Source organism: Ambystoma mexicanum, chromosome 4p, assembly GCF_040938575.1.
Source record: "Ambystoma mexicanum isolate Mex_15411 chromosome 4p, UKY_AmexF1_1, whole genome shotgun sequence".
Lineage (NCBI taxonomy): Eukaryota > Metazoa > Chordata > Amphibia > Caudata > Ambystomatidae > Ambystoma > Ambystoma mexicanum.
In genome coordinates this window covers 621,955,602-621,967,981 of record NC_090927.1, presented here as the reverse complement: position 1 = coordinate 621,967,981, position 12,380 = coordinate 621,955,602, and positions in this window count along the sequence as shown.

The window sequence follows — 12,380 nt, the reverse complement described above, 5'->3', positions numbered from 1 at the left end:
TCTATCTCCTGTTTACAGAATCTCCCAAAGCATGAAGAAGAGCTTTGCTTCTGTGGTGCACTTGACAATTAATGTAATTGCCTGGCATCAGCATTGGTGGAATCATTTTCAGAGTGGGTTGTACTGGCATCACCTGCCAAACAAATAGCGTTTTCTAGCAATCGTGGTGTGAGTGTAGCTAATAAGTGAACGTTTTCAACTGCAGCATGTATGTCAAGAAGTCTGCTTGAGGAAATGTTTGATAGACCACCGCTCTTGTCGGTACCAGGAAACTATGAAATGGTCCTTTGTTCTGGCTGAAATGAAAAACAAATCACACCATTGGATAAGGTCTTATTCTTACAAGTATATGACGTCAGTCAACAAATATGTTAGCAGGTCTCAAAATTTGCAGTAGCCATTGACTAGTGATAATGGACTCTTGGTGAGTAAGAAATGGAGTGATGTGCGTATGTGAAGAATTGAGGGGGCGAGTGACTATTAATGCCTGGCTAATAGCTTGTAACTTGATATGTTTAGGCCTGATGGTAGTGCACTATAATTGGAGCTTCATTTGTGTTGTTCCCTTAAGTAGTGCAGCTCCGTGCTACACTGTGTGTGTTACAGAAATGGGACATCTGTAGGAGGTACAGGTTTAAATGCCATACATCATTACTCCTTATGTTCTTTGCTATAAAGCATAGGCAGATCACACAAACATGGAAATAAGCCCAGATTATTTATCTAGCATAGTGGGCAAACATATATCACTCATTCTTAATGCAAACCTGCAAGGCTAAAAACGAATCTACGGCCTTATGCTGTGTAATACTAAATCGTTCTGTAATTAGTCTATGTAATGGAGGGACTGTGTGGTGTGGCATGTATGAATCACACATGTTAAAAATGAAGTTCAGAGTCTTTGCAATTCAATCACAAGCTCACTTCTGAGACTCAAAGCAAGTGATACATCATTGAAAAAACAGCAGCCCAGGTGTGCTGTGAAGATACCGTTGCTAAGTTTAGCAACAAGGGCTCTGCTCGATGTGGAGGGCCACACTGTCTTATTAAAACTGTACCAGTTGTGTTGAGAGAGTTGTCGATACTGTTCCATTGTTAGTTTAGTTGCCTTACTGGCATGTGCTGCACATTCCTTTAAACACACAGCATCCAATGCCATGTGCTTTCTAATACAATTAAATGCAGCAATTCTGAAAGGTTTTCTATAGAGCCATGAAAAGCGCATTCGAAAAAATGTTCTTCTATCTGATCAAATGCTTATCAGCTCTTCTGAAAGGAGCAGTCATATCAAGTAAAAAGCTGGTCTTTCTGCTTTTAATGTATTGAAGCTCTTCCGAGAAATGCCTGTACAGTGCCATGAGTGGCTGCGAGGTGGCACTGAGCGCTATGTAAACATTGCATTGGGCAGTATTCCTTTGAAAAATCTATCCAGCACATGCAGGTCAGGCAGCTTTATTATATCACATACTGTGGCTATAAGGACCGTTGTTGCCCACAAATGGTGATGTTTTTTTAGGTATTCCCTCCAAGCAAGGACCCCTGATGGATTTACCTACAATTCTGTTGTGCGGTAACATTTGGGGCGATGCCTCCTCGACTTAGTATCTAATGAGATGCACATGTCACACACCAATTGTTGATGTGTTGATAACATTTGATACGTTCTTCATAGATCACACAAGGCCACGTACTTTAGTGACCCTTCATGCACGCTGTGTCGTCACCATGTCAACAGCAGCACACTTTTGTTGTTCTCACTACCACAATTTTAGTGGGGAGTCGGGCTAACTCTTATTAATTTACAACACGCAGATACCACATACACTTTGGGCATACTTTCGCCGCGTCTCGGACAGACACATTGTACATCTAAGCCGGTCTACTCCGAGCAGTGACACGATTCTTGGGGGTTAGCTTCGGACCAATGTCATCCCTGACTCCTTGTGTATGCCGTCCCGTTACCATAGTAACGGTGGGTCACATATGTTTCTCTCTTCACTACAATTACTCAGTTGTAGGCAGGAGTGAGAACAATTAATTTACAATGGCAATAATGCACTCTGCGCGCAGATTCACTATATTCTAGTATCCGCACCGTAACACCTTTCCAAAATGGCCAGCGGTATTTATAATCCCGTGACCATAGCAACGGCTTCTGCATTGCCGATTGCTGTACCCGTGAGCAGCTAGATACCGCTCTGCGCATCCTGATTCATCACAGGAACATTGAGAATCAGTTTACACGCTACCTGGATAAAGCCACCAGTGCATACAGGTAATTTCGTGTTGCCACCAGACACAGCACACAAGAAGCATATGCCAGTTGCAAATATTCACTTTATGCCCCTTTTTTCAGGGATTGTCGGGATTTGTGCCCCTCACACAGACTGATACAACCGTGTCTGCGATGCTACCTATGACTAGGTAAGCTTCCCCTTTATTTGTATTGCACGACAAACAGTGCTTCTTTGAATTAGAATAGGGATCCACTAAGCTTTCCCGTTACATTTCACTTCTCCTAGGTGTCCATTTCTGACCACTAGTGATGAGACATGATAGGTCTCTGGAAAACTTACTTGCGCCTGTGGCTCTATTGACTCCCCACAGGTAAGCTGTGTTCACCTGATTCCCAGGGAACATTGGGTGTTTTGATAACTTTTTCAACAATTATCCTCTTAGCACCTCCCTTACAGTATCTCATTTATTCATTTCCACAGTACTTTCTGAATACCGAGACGACATAGTCTTTTTTGTTCTGACGAAGGCCTCAAGAAGAACCTGGCCCATTTAGCCCCCACATAAGGCCGAAACACTGTGATGTAGACAATTACTCTTCAAGCACAGTGTCACAAATGTTTCTCACAGTTTTTTATTGTCATAAATTGTAAGCACCCTCTACAATTGTATATGTGATATAACCTCTGTCGTGTCTTTATATATCGACAGTAGAACCTGTACCATGTGAATTTGTATTTTTGTATGTGTAAGGAATTTAACTTGCTTCTGTTTACTGTGCACATTTGAGTTGCTTTAGATGTAAATACTGGTGTTCAGTATTATACCAAATTATCAATCAAATATATGTTGTAAATCATAAAGAAAGAATCACAATCATTTAAGTGTGATAAATCTACTGTGATTTGAAACTGAGTGATAAGGGGGTATGCTACCCACGTTAACCTGTTCACTTGTGTTTTGATAACTATAATTTAAGGCCAGCCATAATAGCATATACAATTCTAAAATAATGCATATAATACTATGTGGGTCTGCAGCGTGGGCCTTATGAGGCCTTTTTGACACTAAACAAATTGAGGGAAAGACCTTTGTTGGGATTACCCCAGAGCACCCCTATGGAATTAATCTGGGGTGATTTTGGACTGGCAGCTACCGAGTTTCTAACCGAGGGTCGTGCTCTAGGTCTGTATGTTAAACTAATGAAATTATGGACACATACTCCTAATTCGTTGCTAAGGGAAGCATTGCTCAGAAACTCGGTTTGCTAGAAGGTGTGTTAACTTGCTGGTTAAGCATGGCATTAGTGCAGTGGTATGTGAAGGCCTTAGCCACACTCTAGAAGAGGTACAAATCAAATTGAGCACTCCTGATCATTTTCCAAGGCCTGTGTACTAAAGTCAATTGAGTAGAATATGTAAAATAATGTCCTGCAGTACACCATCTCACATGGCACAGCTACTTCTAACAGGCAGAAGTACTAAAAATATTGTTAAGTACCCAGAAACTGAATATGTCCTCTCTGGACAATTAACAACATTATCAAGCGTCCATACGTATTCTTCCGTCTCAGAATTGGTAGACATCTTTCAAAGGATGCCTCCCACAGAAAGAGCTTTTATTGCACAGGTGGATTAGTTACAGTGGATCCTCCTAACTGTTCCAGTATCTTCCTGTGAGGCTGAGAGGAGCTTGGGTGCTTTGCGATGACTGAAAATGTAGCTGCGTACAACAATGACTCAGAAAAGTCTCAATCATGGTTGTGTGTGCAATATACACAAGGATATAATGGATCTAGTTAACATACAAACAATAGCAACAGAATTTTTAATGCGTACCGAATTCTGAAAAAAAATATTTGTTTTTTTTTAACAAATGTGCCCGATCATCACTCACTACAAATGGGCATATTTTACTCTGTGGTTATTGTCTCTAGCAAAGTCCTTAAGGTGTCCCCTGTCCCCCCCACCCCCAGATTTTATGTGTCTCCTACGCCCCTGCTCCCAGGAGCTCCTTCAGCACTTGTCCACTCCTCTGTCCCCCTCCATCCCCTTCCAGGATGCGAGGCTCGGCATCCTGGTTGCTAAGCAACCGTGCTTCTTAGCACTCAACATCCGCCGGCAGGCGGAAGAGCCGGCCACACTCAAAGGCCACTCTAAGGCCCTGTTTGCCCCTCTGCACCCAGTCTTCATCAGCCAGGTGGCGCGGGCAGGAGCCCCCACCTTCTACAGGCCAGGATCAGCTCATCAGAGCTGCCGCACCGTGCTACGAGGCACGTAGAGGATCGCAGTGCAGCCAGGCCCCCACGAGCCCCCACCTGCACCTTTGTGCTGGCCCCCCCTCCCAGAGGAACTTTTCACCTCCCTACCGGCCACCCCTCACCTAGAAGCGGCCCGGGTTGCGCACCAGCAACACGCCGATTTCGGAAAAAAGAAAAAGAAAAAAACCAAAACAAAATGTCGGGCGCGATGCGGCGCCAGAGCGAGGCTCGGCATCCTGGTTGCTAAGCAACCGTGCTTCTTAGCACTCAACATCCGCCGGCAGGCGGAAGAGCCGGCCACACTCAAAGGCCACTCTAAGGCCCTGTTTGCCCCTGTTCGCCGCTAACGGCACGTGGCGAGTTCCCCTACTATACACTCACGACCTTCTGATGCCCCATGACAACACATGGGCTTACACCGGGGAACGCAGCGGCTGAGCAGGCGCTCACGACACGGCAGAAGCAGCGGACCTGGCTAGGAAACCCTCCAGGATCAAACACCTGGTAAGCACGGCCACATTGCGCTACTTTTAACTCTGTTTTTGTGTTGGTCAGCCAGCCTCGAATTTGCTTCACTTGGTATAAAGGCACACAAGTGCTCCGAGTTGCCCCATAAAGGCCTAGGCAACATGCACATGCATGCGCCTTATACTTGCCTGCAACAATCAAGGCCCGTCAGCCTCTGTATCACTCTCATGCTCATTGCCTTACTCTGCACCCACCTTGCCACCCTCTTGCCCTCCACATCCAGCCTCGTACTCAAATACTTTGACGTACTCCAGCCAACATACAACCCTATTGTATATGAGTTGTGTTGTGTCCTATGGTCGCCCCCAGACTACATTTGAACTGTGTTGTGCCTTATGGTCGCCCCAGACTACATTTGAACTGTGTTGTGCCCTATGGTCGCCCCAGACCACATCTGAACTGTGTTGTGCCTTATGGTCGCCCCAGACTACATTTGAACTGTGTTGTGCCCTATGGTCGCCCCAGACCACATCTGAACTGTGTTGTGCCCTATGGTCGCCCCAGACTACATCTGAACTGTGTTGTGCCTTATGGTCGCCCCAGACCACATCTGAACTGTGTTGTGCCCTATGGTCGCCCCAGACTACATCTGAACTGTGTTGTGCCTTATGGTCGCCCCAGACCACATCTGAACTGTGTTGTGCCCTATGGTCGCCCCAGACCACATCTGAACTGTGTTGTGCCTTATGGTCGCCCCAGACCACATCTGAACTGTGTTGTGCCCTATGGTCGCCCCAGACTACATCTGAACTGTGTTGTGCCCTATGGTCGCCCCAGACTACATCTGAACTGTGTTGTGCCCTATGGTCGCCCCAGACTACATCTGAACTGTGTTGTGCCCTATGGTCGCCCCAGACTACATCTGAACTGTGTTGTGCCCTATGGTCGCCCCAGACCACATCTGAACTGTGTTGTGCCTTATGGTCGCCCCAGACCACATCTGAACTGTGTTGTGCCCTATGGTCGCCCCAGACTACATCTGAACTGTGTTGTGCCCTATGGTCGCCCCAGACCACATCTGAACTGTGTTGTGCCCTATGGTCGCCCCAGACCACATCTGAACTGTGTTGTGCCTTATGGTCGCCCCAGACCACAGTGCTCTTAGCCTGTCCCTGACGGCATTTAACCTGTCTCTGATTGCATCTAGCCTACATATGATTGCTCCGTCTAGCCTAGAGGTACCCGACTCTTGCAAACCAACTGCTCGAGCCTAAAACCAGGCCACAATGATACTAACTTTTATTTACCTGTCAGCCTTTTGGACCACAATGCCTAAAGTAAACCACTATCCGATGCCCACACTACAGGGCATACCGCCTGTGGATGAAGGACTCTTAACTCCCCCCCTAGAGCCCAGCCATCAACTCTCACACTCACTTATTACCCACCAATCACTAACATACCTTCCCTGTGACATTGCAAATAGAAACGCAAAACTACGTTCAAGACTACCTAAAATTTACGAACCATTAGCTAGACTCAATACCTCTTGCAATAGAAGTAACGCTAACATCCGAAACACTCCTCCTGTAAAAATTGACCTCCATCGCAACAACCGCCTAAATAAGCAGCCCAACGCTAATAATAGCATACCAAAAAAGAAAAGTAATGCCACCCAGGCCACAGCAAAGCCGAACATCCAACTGAAGTGCGCCCTTATTAATGCCAGGTCACTAATAGCACACGCTACCGAAATTGCGGATCTCATTCAAATAGGAGACTATGACATCTTCGCCATAACAGAAACTTGGCTGCACCAATCTGCAGGACCTGCCCTAATGCTTGCCTTACCCCATAATTACACCATACTTAGAGAAGACAGAGTCAACTCTCGAGGAGGTGGCCTAGCTATTATTGCTAAAAATAATCTCACCCTAAAAACTGAATCAAGTTCAACAACTAACTCCTGCGAATCATTAACTGCTAAACTCCTCGCATCTCCCTCTCAAACTATTACTATTCACCTTATCTATAGACCACCAGGCCCTATTGGCACGTTCGAGGAGGACATTTCCACAATCCTCTCAAACAACCTAAAAACTTCATCCCAAGCTATCCTTTGGAGACCTAAACCTAGGCTACAATGACCCTAAAGACCTGCAAGCAACTAATATCACTAATGTCATCTCAGAACTAGGCTTCTCCCAAAAAATCCTACAACCCACACACGAAAAAGGCCGTATACTTGATTGGGTTGCTGACTATAACTGCAATACAACGATTGTCGATATCACCTCACAAATCTGGACTGATCATGCACTGATAACTTTCCTCCTAAATGTTAACCTGGCCCTACCTATTGTAAATGCTCTGGCTCCCCCTTTGCCAACCAGAAACAAAAAACTTATAACTACAGAAAAACTGCTACCACTCATCCTCCCCAGATTAAACTCTCTACCTGACTTATTGGACACCTCATCACTAATAAATGAATTCAACTCTTCCATGGCTACAGCTCTAGATACTATGGCCCCACTGAAACTGAGAAAGAGCAAGCCCAGAGCCCACCTAAACACCTGGTTTACTCCTCACCTCAAATCTCTAAGACTTGAAAAACGTAAATGCGAATCTGCTTGGCGACTAACCCCAACAGAGAAAAATAAAATTACACTCATCAATGCCTCCAAGATTTACAAAAATGAAATAAAGAAAGCAAAAAGAGATCATTTCAACAACAGAATACTGCAGGCCAAATCTGGAACGAAAGAACTATTCCTTATACTAAAGGAACTAGAAAACCCTATTCCTATCCAAGATAACTGTGACAAAAATAAAATATGGTGCTCGAACATCCAAAAAGCACTAAATGACAAAATTGCCACACTCCAATCAAAAATTGAGACAAAGAAACAGAATATTCCACCCTCAACTAACCCAAGAGGCAAACCACCAATCAGCACTAAACTAGACCATAAATTTAACTTCTCGAAAGTAACTATACTCGAAACTGAAAAGATAATACTTTCACTCAAGCCATCCAATTGCCGAGGCGACCTATGCCCAGCCCAACTAATAAAGGATGCGGCCAGAGACCTCTCCCCATTCATTTCTAAGCTTATTAATGCCTCCTTTGCTTCAGGCACTATACCAGATAACCTCAAGCAATCCTGGGTCCTCCCCCTCCTAAAAAAACAAACACTGGACCCATCCATCCCGACTAACTACAGGCCTATCACAACGGTACCCTTCCTGTTAAAAATCCTAGACAGGGTAGCCTACCTGCAGATCCAAAAACATCTGGAGCTGCACCACCTTTTAGGCACAAGACAATCAGGCTTCAGACCCCAGCACGGAACTGAAACCGCGCTCATCGATCTTAAAACTCAGGTTGATGAGCTGAGAGACTCTGGAAAGATGGCCCTACTCCTCTTACTGGACCTCTCTGCAGCCTTCGACCTAGTGGATCATGATGTGCTCTGCACCCACCTAGAAACAGCTGCTCATTTCTCCACACATGCCATCGCATGGATCAAATCATTCCTAACCGGTAGAACTATGAGAGTCTTCTCTACTTCTGCTGCTGCTGACCCTGTATCCATCACATGTGGAGTCCCACAAGGTTCTTGTGTCTCCCCCACTATGTACAACATCTTCACGAAGCCCTTGTTCGATGATCTAGATGATCTGGGTGTTACCTACACTAACTATGCGGATGACACTCAGATTCTCATACCACTTTCAGGGGATTATGAACAAGATTTGGCATTAGTGAACAAGACCTATCTCATCATTCAGGCATGGATGGCCACCCACGGGCTATGCCTGAATGATGACAAAACGGAACTTATCATACTGGGGAACAAACATAACATCAATAGATTAAAAGAAGAATACTCCTCCTTCGTCATAGACGGCAACACTATCAAGGTGGCAAAAGAGGTAAAAACATTAGGGTTTTACCTTGATTCCCACCTCTCCCTAACCAAACAGGTGAGCGCAATGGCATCCAGCACCGCATATACCTGCAAGCTGATTAGAGCCGCAAAACCATACCTATCCACTGCCAACTGCCTAACCCTTGCTCGAGCATTAGTGCTGTCGAAATTGGACTATTGCAACGCACTATACTTAGGGGCCAATAAACATACGTTGCAAAAGATTCAAACACTACAGAACAATGCTCTTAGAGCTGCCTTAGGAATTCCAAGAAGGGAGCATATTTCAGAGGCTAGAAGACAATACAACTGGCTCTCCACAGCGGACAAAATCAAACTCAAGACAGCTTCTCTAACTTTCAAAAGTATCAACCATCTAGCACCCAAATACCTAGCTGCTAAATTCAACAGAAAAATCTCCACTAGACCTACCAGAGAAGCATACTCCAACCAGTTAGTGATACCCCCATTTAAACTAAGTACGGCCGGAGGAAACAGCTTCCCGGTCAAAGCTGCCCAACTTTGGAACTCCCTCCCGCCCGGCCTGAGATCTACCCAATCCTACGCTCTCTTCAGATCTAACTGTATCAACTGGATCAAATAAAATGACCGATAGTCCCGCCCTACACTAACATAACTACTGTCCTACAGACGTACTATGCACATAATTATATACTCTCTATCTTCCTACTGCATATTTCATGTACATATATGTTATATGTTTATATTATGCACATTGCATATTCTCCCTACTGTCCTGCATTATGTAATTTCTACGATGTATAACCACCACTTGTAAGCATGTGTAACCTGTAAAGCTTAAAGTATCCTTGAACAACGCGCCCGGTTACCCTCGGGTTTGGTGCGCGCTATAAATAATAAACAAACAAACAAACACTGCATTTCCTCAATGCACTTGCACGGCTGAATGCCACACGGCCGAGTAGCACCACGACTGTATATTACTGTTGCCATTGTTTTGTTTCCCCTTTTCCCTTCCCGTTTAACAGTGGAGCACTTTGAAAAACAATTCTATTGTATAAAGTGCCTTACAAATGCTTAATAAAATAAATAAATAACAACTAGTTACTGGCATCCTGTGAATATTCTCATTCAGGCACTGTTTCATTTGTCCACTAATCCCATTCCAAATGTGTCGTACTTTGCTGCAATCCCACAACATATGACTTGGAGTGACTATTTGTTGGTTACAGCACAACCAAAAGGTTGTGTCCAGTAGCCATCTCTTGAACATTCTTTCAGGTGTCCAGTAGAGACCATTCATCAATTTCATCTGGCAGGAATTGATTCTCAAATTGATAGACATTATTGCCCACAATTACTGAATGACAGTTTCACCAAATCTGTGTTGCCACATTTTTATAACCTTTATTTGCTGCAATATTATAGATGGTAGGTTTGGGTAAGGTATATAGAAGGGGGGTGGAAGAAGGAATGTGGGGCAAAAAAGTGGTAAAATCGGCAACTAAAGAGTGTGTTGAAATTAGATTCAGCTAAATAAAATCTGTAACATTTCATAGATTCTTTTCATATTCCCACAGCATTAAATACATTGACCTTCCTAAATTCAGTAGGTTGCTACCCAGCTTCCATTTCTCGCTTAGTAAACAGCATGTAAAGGTGGCATAGTGGTGTTTCTCTAAAAGAATGTAAAATGTCTTCAAGTACTTGTGTGAAATATTGTAGATAGAGCCCCTACCACCATGGAAGGAGAGTCCTATTCATAGTTTATTGCAGGTGTCTTCAATCTATAGCTGTACAGATACTTTAGAGGGTATCAGGTCAAAATGTAGTTTTATTTTTCCTGAATAAAAAAAAAAGATCGATTTAGAAAGATTGTTCTTTCTAAATCGAACTGTAATGCCTGTGACGCATTCGAGTGGACGTAGGGACTGACAGGGCCGCAAGATCAGGTAAGTGTTGATGTGAGTGTGTGTTTATGTGTTTGTGTGTGTTTTTGGGAACAGGCGATTTCTGGGATGGGGAAGGAGGTGACGGCAGGTGGGGAAGAGGGTTTCAAGGGGTGGATTCCCCCATTTTAGATGTCATCTGGCCAGAGAGGGTGGGGTTGGGGGGCAAGGAAAGGTGATATTTCTGCTTTTTGCGGGTTGGCTCAAATCGTCGAAACAAAATCAGTCTTTTTGTTAGGCGACCTACAAAAAGTGAAAATATGACATAGAACCACTTTAGACCACTTGGGCAACATAGTCAATCGTGAGAGATCAGGGGTGTTAAAGTTCAAGACATCTGGAGAGCCACAGGCTGTAGAATCATATGTTTGCATTATTCTGAATATGTTCAGCCCACTGTGATCTTTGCTCTCTTGAGCTCCTCAAACAGAATTCAGCCATTGGCATTCAGAATGCCAGAAATCTATGTTTAATACTAGTTTCATCAAAGTAGCGTTTCCTCTTGATTTTAATATCTGCTGTCAACCAGAGTGACGCTTCTGCAGACAGTTAATGGTCCATCCATCATCAGGCTTTCTATATATTCTTCAACACTCCTTCAAGAATTATGTATGTCCTCAGCTACCTTGCTCTACCTCTTGAATGGTCTCACAGACTTCTGTAAAGAGAATAGTAAGCCAAATCCAAATGATACAAATAATACAAAAGATCAAATGATCACTGCACTGTTTCGCAAGGGAAAACAAGGTTTATTATATGCAAAAAGGTCTCCGAATGTCCCGCAGAACTGAAATAACACAGAGCTCACCATGCTCTAGAAGTTACAGGTTATATAGTGAAAAACAGCAGATCTGCATACGTAGGTCACAATATTATCCCATCACCCTCATAGGCTACTGCCTATAGAATATGCTAATAACCCCTATAGTCCCTGGACCGAATGGCCACAACTTATCTAAACCCATTCCCCTAGACACGTGGCCCACTACATCATCACTATTGAATCCAGGTAGGTTCAAAGTAAATTGGTGAGGCCATCTCTGCTTTGATAGGACAATAGGCCTTCTCATTATACCTGATGCCATGGCACACACAAACTGCACCCCAACTTTGTACTCAATTTATTGCCATCACCTTTGCTCCTCCTCATCCCAAATCACAGAATGTTCCAAACACGGCTACCTCCTTATCTCCTTTAAACCCCAGATGCCCAGTAATGACATGACTGGGGCACTCCTCTTGAGTCTGAATTTCAGGCCTTTATTTGCTTTGGTTATGCATATATTTGTAATTCAATTGGAATGACCACTCCTTGGGTAGGGGCAGCTGTGCTCTAAAACTTTGTATGGCCTCTTGTCATCATAAAAACTCATGTTCCATTCCCACCATGTTCAAGCCCTGCAGCTGGATACAATCAGTTTCTATCTGTGTACCACAGATGCCTCTGACATCGGCTTCTCTCCTGGGTGATGGAAAAGGGATTTGTCTCTGGCTAAACAGAGCTGCAACTCCACATCAAGGCCTGCCTTCTACTCTGTTCATTTTGTACTA